Source organism: Eschrichtius robustus, chromosome 10, assembly GCF_028021215.1.
Source record: "Eschrichtius robustus isolate mEscRob2 chromosome 10, mEscRob2.pri, whole genome shotgun sequence".
Lineage (NCBI taxonomy): Eukaryota > Metazoa > Chordata > Mammalia > Artiodactyla > Eschrichtiidae > Eschrichtius > Eschrichtius robustus.
In genome coordinates, this window is record NC_090833.1 from 3,793,328 (window position 1) to 3,805,834 (window position 12,507).

Below are 12,507 nucleotides of genomic sequence, written 5' to 3' on the forward strand. Positions count from 1 at the left end.
TTTGTTTGTCCATCCATCCATTGAATAATATTTACTTGCTAGATGCAGGGGAAGCAGGGGAGACCTTCACGGGTTGTGTTCAGACAATGGCACAAATGGTTATTTGATGACAGTGATGATCAATGTCAGAGGGGAGGATCACTGAGGGCTGTGAGAGTCTGTCCCTGGCGAAGCCAGGCCTCCTCGGAAGGTGCATGTGGGTTGAAACTAGAATGAAGAAGGAACGAACCTGGTGACGAATTGAGGGAACCACCTTTCAGGCAGAGGGAACAGCTTTCTGGGAGACCCTGAGGCCAGCAAATCCCCTCTGGGAGGAAGAGGAGAAGGACACTGGGATTCTGGTGCAGCTGCATTGGGGGCGCTCACTTGCTTAGCCCTGGAGGGAAGGGGCCTCTCCCTGAGCTCTCCCGCAGCCCCGAGGTCCCTTCCTGCTCCATTCAGCGCGTGCCTGGCCTGGTTGGCCTCGGTGGTAGAGGACATTGCTGCCCGTCTCTTCACCTGCACCACGAGCTGTTTGCTGCTGGGCTCTGGTTCCAAAGCCTTTGTTCAACAAACACTAAGACTACACTCTACCCGCCGGCTTTTTTTTTTTTTTTAATGGTGCTAAAATATACATGACATACCATTTGCCATTTTCACCATTTTTAGGTGTACAGTTCAGTGTATCGATTCCATTTGCATTGTTGTGCAACCATCACCACCATCGATCCCCATAGCTCTTTTCATCTTGTAAAACTGCAACTCTGTCCTCATTAAACCCTAACTCCCATCCCCCCTCGCCCCCAGCCCCTGGCACCCACCATTCTACTTCCGTTTCTATGAATTTGACCATTCTAGGTCCCTCATAGAAATGAGATTTGTCCTTTTGTGTCTGTCTTGTTTCACGTAGCATAAGGTCCGCACGGTTCATCCATGTTGCAGCATGTGTCAGAACTTCCTTCTTTTTTAAGGCTGAAAGATAATCCATGGTATGGACAGATCACACTTTGTTTATCCACCATCTCTCGATGGACACGGGCTGCTTGCCTTTTGGCTGCTGTGACCCCGCTGGCTTTTCTTGCTTCTGGTTCAACACCTTGGGCCAAGCACACACTCCATGAGCAGTTGATATTTTGCAAACTTGTAGCATGTTGGTATGGTAGACCCCTCTTAAACAGCTCTCTCACTTTTGCATCTTGGGAAACTGAGGCCCAGAGGAAGAAGAGGACTTCCTCAAAGTCTCAGCGAAGGCTTGAGGAGCTCCAAGTCGGCTCGGAGGACTTAAATAGGCGTAAGGCCCTTGGACCCAAGCCTGTGCCTGGAGGTCCCCTCCAGTACCTGTTTCACTCTAGCCATCTCACCCTTTCCCGAGAAATGACCTCAGAAAGCTGCCAGGTAGTCGGACCCTTGGCCCTGGGTGCCGAGCACTGTGTGGGCATTTGTCCCCAAGCCAAATGCTGACCTCCACCCCCAGCCTCGGAGACGGAGGTCAGAGCTGGGGGTTGCTCCTGCCTGGCATGTGCACCTTCACTCCCCAGGACAGCCCTGCCATGGGTTTTGTGATCGCTTTTACAGACGGGCAGATGGGCCCAAAGTAGAGAAATGACTTGCCTAGGATGGCAGAGCCCCACACAGGCCCTAACTTCAAACCCATCATCGGTCCATCTGTCCGAGCCCACTGGTAGAGGAAGCCAGTGGCCTCAGTACCCCGCCTCCTCCCATGTGCAGAGGCCTCCTGAGACGGAGTCAGAGACCCAGGGTGGGGCTCCAGGTCTGGCCCGACTTTGGCCTGGAAGCCTGGACTCCCGCTGGAGAGGTCTCCAGGGCTGACGTGGCTGAGGTAGCCTTGGTCTCCCCCTGCCCTCCCCAGAGGATGCTCCCAGCCCCGCAGTGGCCCGCCGCTCCCTCCACCCGGGCCTGCAGAGGACGGGCACCCTCACCTCCTCACGTGGCTGGGCGTGCAGGGAGCAGGGTTTGCAGGCTGAGCTGCAGAGGGCCACCCGGGGTGGAGGGCATCTGTGGGTATGCTCCCACTGAACTTTCTGCGAAGGCCCCCGCCCTTCTCTTTCTCCCTCCCCAGTGTGGGTGGGATGGTAGCACCAGCTCCAGCTGCTGCTGTGGCGGGGTGCTTCCTCTTTGCCTGGCTTGCTCTGTGGTGGCCCTGGGCCCTCTGGCCACCCAATGGCATGCCTCCGCAACTTCCTCGAGGCCAGGCCTCCACATCCCACACCTGCGGCAGCCTTTGCTGCTTTAGAAGGTTTATCTGCCAGAGGGGCTTTGAGGGCGAGTGGGACCCTTATCTCCCCGCCAGGGGCCTGTCCTACAGTTGGGGCTTTGTAATCTGACATTGTGATTTTTTTTTACCCTTGTTTTTCCCCCCAGGGAGGGAAGATTTGCTGAATCATCCAGGGGAGGTGGTTGGAGGGGGCCACGGGGTGAGGCAGCTGGAGGGCAGTGATAAGTCTGAGGCTGGGCTGAGGGGCGCAGGGAGCCAGGCAGGGAGGAAACCCCGAGCTGCGACGGTTTCCAGCTAAGATTGTTGGCTTCTGCAGAGCTGCCCTGGGGATGCTCGCTCAGCTAAGGGGCCTGAACCTTGCTCCCAGAGGAGGGCCGGCCGCAGGTGGGCATCCTTGAGCCAGCAGGGACTGGCCAGCTGGGACCGGGAGAGCCGACAGCAAGCCCTGGTGAATGTGACCGGGCACCGAGAGCCCCAGGATGGCTCCTGTGACCCCTCTAGGTCACCTTGCTCTACACTTTGGCCTCTGTGGCCCCAACAGGGCACTGGCTGGCGCCAAAGCCCCCAGCAGGTTGGGAATGGAGCTGGGAGCAGATGGAGGCCTTATGTCTCCCCAGGGCCTTTGCACCTGCCATTCCTCGGCTTGGGGCGACCCTCTCCACTTTTGACAGATCAAATTCTTTTCATCATGGGACTTCCCCGGCGGTCCAGTGGTTAAGACTCCGTGCTCCCAGTGCAGGGGGCAGGGGTTGGATCTCTGGTTGGGAAACTAAGATCCCATATGCCCTGTGGCCTAAAAAAAAAAAAAAAAAAAAAATTCTTTTCATCTTTTAGATGTCTCCTTCCTCCAGGAAGACTTCCCTGACCCAGGGTTGGGCTTGGTGGCCTCTCAGCCTCCTAGAGTCCCCTAGATGTCCCCTTTTTGGGTCTTGCTGCATCAGGGCCCAGCCCTGAGTGGATGCCCAGGTTGTTGTACAGAACCTTGAGGTTCTCTCCTCGGAAACACTGAGAGGAGTTGCCTTCTATTGGGACTAAAATCCTGGGGCCTGCAAGGTGGGAAGGAATCCCCAGAGGGGATGGGCTGGCCCCTGGGCCGCTCTCTGCTGCAGAGTGGACCCCCTGGCAGGGGGAGGTGGGCCCCACCTGGGCCCTGGATGCCACAGCCTCTGCCTCCTTGGCCCTCGCTCTCCCTGCAGGCTGGCCTGACCTCTAGGAGCGGGTCTCCCAGCCTCTGCTAGAGTTGGTGGTCTGGTGGAGACTGACGTCCCATCAGCTTTGCAGGGCAGGGCGTGGGCCACATACAGAGACAGGGTGGTGCTGGGTTCAGTGGGAGGCCCGGGGCAGAGGCTGGGCTGGATGAGCTGAAGGCTTCCCCAGAACGCTCTCTGCCCCCCTGATTTCTGATTCCCCCCGGAGTCCGGTGGGCGACCGCAGCCCCGGGGAAGAGGGGTGATTGACGCCCCTGAGTCAGGGGCCACATCCCCTGCTGCTCCCAAAAGGGGCTTCTGGGGCAGGAAGAGCTGGCCGCGGTGGTCGCTTCTCTCCCTTCCTGCTGCCCGACTGAGCCCAGAGATAAGTCCTCGCTGGGCTGAGGGAGGCTCGGGGGGGTGCAGTTCTTCCCCAGAAATCATGTCAGGGTTCCTCACGTGGAGGAAAGAGCCTGAGGACCACGATAACCCCTTTATTTTTAAGAGATCTGAGAGGAAGTCCCAAGTCACCCTTTGCAGAAATAGCTCTGAACTTCAGCCTGGCATCTGTGGCTCCAGCTGTCAGCAGGGACAGCCCACGAGTGTGGCCTGGGTCAGTTCATCACATGGTGGCCGGGAGGGTGCTGGACCCGGGGATCCAGCCCGGGGCCTGTGCTCCACGGTCAGAGCCACTGGCTAAGGTGATAACAACAGCTACCGTTTATTTGTGCGTAACGTGGACAAAGGGCAGAGGCTCAGAGTCAAGGTGTGACCAGGCGCAAGCAGCAGAGGTCTAAGCTGCAGAAGTGCGTCAGGCACCCCTTTTCTATCCTCCCGAATTTCAAACCGTGCTCCACGTCTGGACACTGGCCTGAAGCCACGTGCGCTGCCACCCCATGAATGTGCAAGCTCCAGCGTCTGTCTCCGACAGTTGTCACCCGCACCCTCCATTCCCTTGTTCAAGAGTCCACGAGGGGGCTTCCCTTGTGGCGCAGTGGTTGAGAGTCTGCCTGCCAATGCAGGGGACACGGGTTCGAGCCCTGGTCTGGGAAGATCCCACATGCCGCGGAGCGACTAGGCCCGTGAGCCACAACTACTGAGCCTGCGCGTCTGGAGCCTGTGCTCCGCAGCAAGAGAGGCCACGATAGTGAGAGGCCTGCGCACCGCGATGAAGAGTGGCCCCCGCTCGCCGCAACTAGAGAAAGCCCTCGCACAGAAACAAAGACCCAACACAGCCATAAATAAAATAAATTAAAAAATAAATAAATAAATAAACAGGAGCTGTTGCTTAAAAAAAAAAAAAAAAAAACGAGCACGAGGGGAAGGGGAGAAGGGATAAATTAGGAGTATGGGATTAACAGATACACATTACTATGTGTAAAATAGATAAACAACACAGACTTACCACATCGCCCAGGGAACTATGTTCAATATCTTGTAATAACCTATAAAGGAAAAGAATCTGAAAAATTCTATGTACATACAGCCGAATCACTTTGCTGTACACCTTTGCAGCTCGTAGATGTGGATACCGGGTTTTAACTTACTTTTCTTTCATAAAATACTTTTGTTTTCCTAAAAAAAAAAATTGTGTATACCTGAAACTAACACAATATTGTAAATCAACTATACTTCAATAAAAGAGAGAGAGAGAAAGAGAGAGTAGATCTTAAAAGTTCTCATCACAAGAAAAAAAATTTTTTACTATGTGTGGTGATGGATGTTAATTTCACGTATTGTGGTGACCATTTCACCATATATACAAACGTCGAATCATGATGGGCTACACGTACAACTTACAGAATGTTATATGTCAACTCGATCTCAATATTAATTAATCCATTAATTAAAATGCAAAAGACTGCAGGAAAAAAAAGAAGAAAAAGTATAAAAAGAGTCGACGGAAGGAAATCTTGAGACCTGGTGGGTGCAGGCTGAATCTTGAGATTTCTGAAGACCACGGGTTTCATTGTACAGATGAGAGAAACTGAAGACCAGAAGGAAGTGCCTGAAAGACTCCCGGCCAGGCAGGGGCCAGAGCGACATCCCAGCCTCCCGGCACCCCGTCTGGGCTCTCTCCTTCCCCACCTCTCACAAGGCCGGCTCCAGGGTGAGGCCGCCCCAGTACCATGCACTGCGATCCCCACGCCGACACCCACGCCCCCTTCCCTGCGTCCATTCCTGCTGGCTTTGTCTGTTTTTCCTGTGTCCCCATGTGCACGGGCTCTGTGAGCTTCTCCCACTGCCCTATCCTCAGCCACTTAGAAAGGAGCCTCGTTCACGGCAGGTGCTCGGTAAGTAGGAGTTGATGAATGAACACTTTGCGACACATTAGGGCAGCCTTTGTGCCTCTGGAAGGTCCTGGACCCGGGCTGTCATATGGGAGTCTGGGGGACTCGGCTGTCGGCTCTGCAGACACTGGCAGGCCTGGCCCTATGCCTGTGCCCCAGGATGGGCAGAGGCGAGGCGTGGTGCTCCTGGGCTGGAAGGCCCGGCCAAGCATTCCTGGCCCTCCAGGGACCCTTGCCCTCTCTCCTTCTCTCCCTCTTCAAGTAAACAAATCACTTTTCCTCCCCCAGGCCCCCAACACTCCCACATTCTTATCACAGAAATCATGGAAAAGTCAGGAAAAGTCTAGAAAAGGGAATTATAAAAATCCACCGTGATGCTGTCCCCCAAGATAGCCCTGCAGACCTGGGGGTGTGCCCCTCCCTCTGATGGCCATCGCGGAGGGCGGGGGCCTGGGTGCATGGCTCTGGGCCGGAGACCAGCACCACGTCTGAAGCGGCTGCCCTGCAGAGCACAGGCTCTTTGTGCGGGAGCTCTAGACCCGGGGGTCGGGGGCAGGGTCCCAGGCCTCAGCCTCTCATCCGTCCTCCTTCCGTCTTCCCGCTCCTGGCCTCCTGGGTCCTCGTCCTCCAGATCCTCATCTACACTCCCTCTAAGACTCAGTTTCCTCATTCGTAAGGCAGGGATGACCATGACCCGACTCCCTGAGGGGTTGGTCCCTACTGTGAATGGAGACTGGCTTTCACCCCGAGACCACAGGGACTGCAAGAGGAAAGGCTGGAGTGGGAAAGAATGGTGGAGAGGTGCCCTCCTGCTCCCTTGTGCCTTCTGGGGCATGGAACTTTCCAGAAAAGGGGACTTTTTCTTTAAGCCTTGCTGAAGAGCAGGGCAGCATCAGGCCCGTTCTGTGGCCTGGAAGGCTGTGCCCAGGGAGAAATGGAGGCTCCCACCCGTGCCTCCGTGGTACCGATTCCCAGCTGCATCTGCCCGTGTGGCTGGGATGCTGAGGTCCCGCCAGGACCCCCAGAGGCCTCTTTTCCCTGGTTCTTGTCATTTGGGTGAAGTGGTTGGAAGGCTCCCTCCCTCTCTTTCTCTCTCATTCTCCCTCTCTCTGCTTCTCCCTTTCTCCCGCTCTCTGGGCCGCCAGGCCCCTGATAACACGAGGAAGGCACTATCGGCCTGGGAGCAACCTCCCGCCAAAGCCCGCTTGGCCTGCTCCATGCTGACGGTTGGCAGGCGGCACCGTCTGATAAACTTATCAGGCCAAACCTGAGCATGGGCCGCTCAGCACAAGCCTCTGTCTCAGATTTCCCTCCTCCTGCCTTCCTGCAGCCCCCCGGCCCCCGCCATTGGAAACCCAGGCCCTGCCCAATCCCAGCTGGACCCCAGGGAGGTGGGAGGGAACAGCCCTCCACCAAGACCAGGAGGAAGAGCTGGGTGTCCAGTATCTGACCCACTGCTCCCAAGCCAGGGGCTCCACCTTAGGGGTCCCACCCCACCTGCCACAAAGGAGCCAGGGGCCCTGATGGGCTTGCACATCCTTCTCAGAATTACTGGGGACCTCCTAGGTGCTGGGTCCTAAGCTGAGTGTTAGGACTGGATGCAGTGTCTGCCGGGAGGTGGCTCTCGGGGTTGGGGGTTGGGTTCAAGAGAGCCAGCACTGAGGAAGGAGAAAGGACACTGACCCCAGGAGCTGTGGAGGGCCAGCAGCTTGGAGGGAGGAGTGGAGAGGCAAACCTCAAGGCGGGGAAATAATATTTGAGCAGAAAGAGTCTTTTTGTAATGCCAGTGATAATGTTATCATGCGTGCCCATGACAGAAAAATACAACACACACACTGAAAAGGAAGGAGAAGAAAATACTCAGCCCCCTTTGTGCAGCCCTTGTTGATATGCTGTTCTTTATCCTTGCAAGCTTCCTTCTGTGCGTGTAATTAACAAAATGGAATCATATGGTGTATACTGATTTTAAACCACTTTTTCACTTAAGATATCATGAACAGCTTCCTATGTTGATGCATTTATTCTGCAAAATCTATTTTCTGTTCAATTTTTTTTAGTAAAAAATACACACACACACACACACACAAATCCAAGTCTCTTTTATAGATAGCATTGAGGGTGAAATCAACCCTCTTTCCCAGCCCCCAGAAGCAACTGCTATCAATGGTGTGATGGACCTTCTTCGGATTTGTTTCTCTAAGCATCTACAAATGTACGTTGTGCTGTTTTTACAGAACCGGCACGCAATCGTGAAGCAAGCGTTTCTCACTCCACACACCAGCACCCAGGCCCCTTCTGGGTCAGTCCTTGTAAAGCACACTGGGTCCAGGGACTTCCCTGGTGGCACAGTGGTTAAGAATCCGCCTGCCAATGCAGGGGACACGGGTTCGAGTCCTGGTCTGGGAAGATCCCACATGCCGCGGAGCAACTAAGCCCGTGAGCCATAAGTACTGAGCCCGCGTGCTGCAGCTACTGAAGCCCGCGCGCCGCAGCTACTGAAGCCCGCACGCCTAGAGCCCGTGCGCTGCAACAAGAGAAGCCACCACAGTGAGAAGCCCACACACCTCAACAAAGAGTAGCCCCTGCTCGCTGCAACTAGAGAAAGCCTGCGCGCAGCAACGAAGACCCAATGCAGCCAAAAAAAAAAAAAAAAGGTAAAGCACACTGGCTCCTTTCAGTGGCTGCTTGGATGACCATTGTCTGGGTGCACCATCGGTCACATAGCCAATCTCCTCTCCTGGGAGGTTAGGACGGTCCCAATTTGTTTTTTCCATTTCCAACAGGTTTCAGAAGATGATCTTGTAGCTAATCTGTGGCCCATTCATGACTACTTTTCTTTCACACAAATTCCTAGGAGTGGAATGGAGGGTCAGGGGGTGAGCACGTGTTGAAAAATCTATGCACTTGTGGGACGTCCCTGGTGGTCCAGGGGTTAAGACTCCTTGCTTCCAATGCAGGGGGCGCGGGTTCAATCCCTGGTCGGGGAACTAAGATCGCACATGCTGCACGGCCAAGAAAAAAGAAAAAAGAAAAGAAAAATCTATGCAGTTGAGCTGGGTTTCAGGGGTTCAGGGGAGGGAAGAGGGGATTTTAGAGGAGGGAACACCGCAGGCAAAGGGTGGGAAATGGCATCGGGAATTCCCTAAAGGCCTTTTGGGGAATAACAGGAAAGACTTGGCTTCCTGTCCAGAATCCCAGGGAAGTGGGATGGTGCGGCCGTGATGGTCTCCTGTGCGTCCTCCCTCCATCCCAGGGGGCTCCCCTCTCTGACCAGCCTCAGCAGGGAGCCAGGAGGAGCTCAGGGCAGCTGGTGCCGCTGCCATCCCCAATATACTGACTCAGAACCTGACTTGGAACCGCCTCTAGCCCCCAGTGCTCCCGCTGGGCTCCCCAGACCACACCGTGAATCCACCATGGATTGTCTTTCTGAAGCTCAGCTCCCTTGTCTCTCGGGCTCCTCCCTTGGTCCAAAACAATCAATGGCTCGGGTGCCTTGGGAAGGTTCTTCTGGGTCTTGGGAAGATTCTTCTGGGTCTTGGGTCTCTCCTGCTGCCCCTGGCCCGTGCCAGGCTCTGCCCCACGGTGTGTGGCCCTCCCAGCTTTGGATGCTTCTGGCCGGCCCAGACTCTTCATCATTCTCTGGTCGTGTCTCTTCTATCCCCCGTCCTCCACCCTCACCCTTTTATTCGTCCTGCTCTTTCCCTCTGGAGTAGCCTGTGCCAGCCTGAGGGGGAGCCCGTCCAGGGCTGGGAAAGTTAGGTCATGGCCAGGGGCCGGACTTGATTCTGCAGGTGATGGACGGAGGCACACTTGGTGAACTTTCAGAACGGGTCCTATTCTTCTAGATGGTCCAGAGCCCTACATCCTTCCGCTCTCCCCACTGCCCCAGCGCCCAGGCTCTGCCACCTCCATTCCCCCATCCACGCCTTCCGGGCCAGTGCAGTCAGCTCTGGGCGGTCACGCTTGGGGACGGGCTGGGGTCAGCTCAGCCACCCGTGTGAATGCCTGGGCTGACCCTGGGAGGCGCATTTCCATCCTTACCAGTGATTTCCTTGGAGGGCCGCCGGGCATCTCCCAGAATGTCCCTCAGGGGCTGGCAGGGGCCTGGAGATGTTGCCTGAAGCTGACATCACTGGCAGGACATTTCATCAGAAAATGAATTCCGGTGTTGGTTTCTGCGCCTTAAGGTGACTGGTTTGTTTCCATATTAAAATCCTGGTTTCGTTACTCACCGTGGGGCATGTCGATCCCACAGGTGGAGTTACCGGTGCCATCCTGAAGCCTCACTTTCTCTACCCGCACCCCCCCAGCCCTCAGCTGCTGGGTTGGCGCCGCAGGCCGGCGGCCCCTCGTCTCCCCGTACAACCTCAGAAGCCACCACTGGCTCCGCGTTCTGTGTAAGCAGAGTCCCCTGGAGGTGTGCAGTCAACCCCACATTTCTGGTAGAGAGGTCCCGAGGCTGGGCGGTCAGAAAACCTGGATTCTGTGTGACGTCGCTGCCGACCGCCCGTGTGACTGGGGCCACCGCTCACCCCTCCCTGGGCCCATGGCTTCCCTTTGCTGCACGAGGCTTCACGGGGCTGGACGGGGCCTCCCGGTTCACAGGCTGGGACTCGGATGCCGGGAATCTCAGACGGGGGGTGGGGAGTGGAAGTGGAGAGGAAAGCTGAGGACGGTGACTGCACTCCCTCCGGTCACAGACAGCAGCTGGGGCCCCGCCGCACCCACTGAGTTGGGCCCCCGACCCCAGCACGATGAGCGCAGCCCTCGCATCCCGCAGGAGACGGGACTTTGCCGGGACCTCTGCTCCCACTGGCGGGATCGTTGCCGGTGGCCTGTGGGCTGGCGCCAACCTGCAGGCCTTCTCCAGGGCCGCCGCTCTGTGTGGGCAGGGCAGCCCATCCTTCCTGTGACCGCCCTGCGGTTCCTGCAGCTGAGGGGTGGGCGTGGGGAAGGGACAGCGGCCTGGATCTCCCCCTCCACGCGGTGCCGACTCTCCCTGGGGAAGCAGGTTTCGCCCCCCCCCCCATACCTGCCCACCCACTGGCCCCCTTTCTCTGCAATGTGTGTACAAATGGGGGTCCAGCCTCCCTGCTCTGAGGCTGCAGGGCCCTCCCACCGTTGTGGGCACTCAGTGGACGGGTCGACACACTAAATCCCGAGCTCCCAACCTCAGCAGATGAAGAAAGACGCATTGTCTGGCTGCTCTTCCTTGCCCCGCCCTGCTGTAGAAGTGGCTGAAATCCTGATATTGGTGTGGTTTTGTTTAGCAAACAAGGAGCATGCTAAGTAGCTCCTCCGTGCGTGTGTGTGTGTGTGTGTGTGTGTGTGTGTGTGTGTCCGTCCGTCCTCTGGGAAGTTCAGGCTCACTCCGGGTTCAGAAGCCCGGGCGAGCCTGGCCCTGCTGTGTGGCTTTGGGCAAGTCCCTTCCCCTCTCTGGGCTACACGGTCCTCACGGGCAAGAGGAGGAGGGGGGAGCAGGTGTTCTCCAAGGCTCTGGTGGCTCTGATGGGTTGGCTGCCAGAGGCTGTCTTCCTTTGACCTCAAGAGTGAGGCCTGCAGGACAGGATCTGAAAGCCTGCTGAGGAGACCAGACCACCCTCGTATGCAAATCCCGAACCTCCACCCCACCCTCTGCACACCTGACAGGTCTGTGTAGGGGAATTCTTGCTAAAGTAAACAGGAAGAGCCTTTGCAATGAACTATACCATGGGGTCCTGCCCAGCCAAACCCAGAGCCTGGGAGTCAAGGGATTTACCATTCCTTAAGGATCCTCAGAATCCTCTAGATTCACAGCGGAAGAGAGGAAGCACCTGCAGGTGTCATTGGGAGGAAGGGCAGACAGAGACTCAAAGAAGAAGAAGACTTGGATCAGATATCCTGATCCCAGCTCTGCACTTGCTTGCTGGGTGATCTTGGGCAAGATGGCCAACCTCCCTGAGCCTCAGTTGCCTGCTCTGTAAAATGGGATAATGACAGCTCCTTTGCAGAGGGCTATGTGGGTTAGAGACGATGTATGGAAACCCTGAGCCCAGCTTGTTACCCGGAAGGGACTCATTCAGAAGTGTTCATTGTGGTGGGCCAGGGACGGGCTTAGTGCTGAAGGCTAGAGCCCAGAGGGAATTCCTTCTAGCAGAACGGAAACTTACCCACAGATAACTGCCAGTCCAGGTTCAGTGGGTCCTGAGCTGTAAGCAAGGAGCCCGAAGAGCTCTGTTTAGAAGCAGGAGAAGACCTCTGGCCGGAATGACCAAGGGAGGCTTCCTGGAGGAGGCAGCATTTGAGCAGGCCTGTAGGATGGGCAGGATTTCAAGAGGGCACATTCATGGTCTACTAACACTTACCCTGTGTTAGGCCCTCCTCACTGCCATATACTCATGGCCTCAGGGGATCCTCCCAGCAACCCACAGGAAAGGATTGCTACGTTTACCATTTTACAGAGGAGGGGGCTCAGCCTGGAGTCACCCAGCTAGTGAGGGGCAGCACCAGGCTTAACTTAGTCACACCTGCAAAGTCCCTTCTGCCGTATAACGTTCACAGGTTCCAGGGATTAGGACGTGGATATCATCTTTGGGGGCCATTATTCTGCCTACCATGGTGATTCCATTAAGGACCTTGAGATGGGAAGGTTGCCCTGGATGACCCAGGTGGACCTGATGGGATCACCAGGGTCCTTGCAAGAGGGAGGCAAGAAGGTCAAAAGCAGAGGAAGGAGGTGGGCTGATGGGAGGTCCAAGTGACGCACTTTGAAGATGGAGGAAGAGGCCACAAGCTGAGGGATGCAGGCGGCCTCTAAAAGCTGGAAAAGATGAGG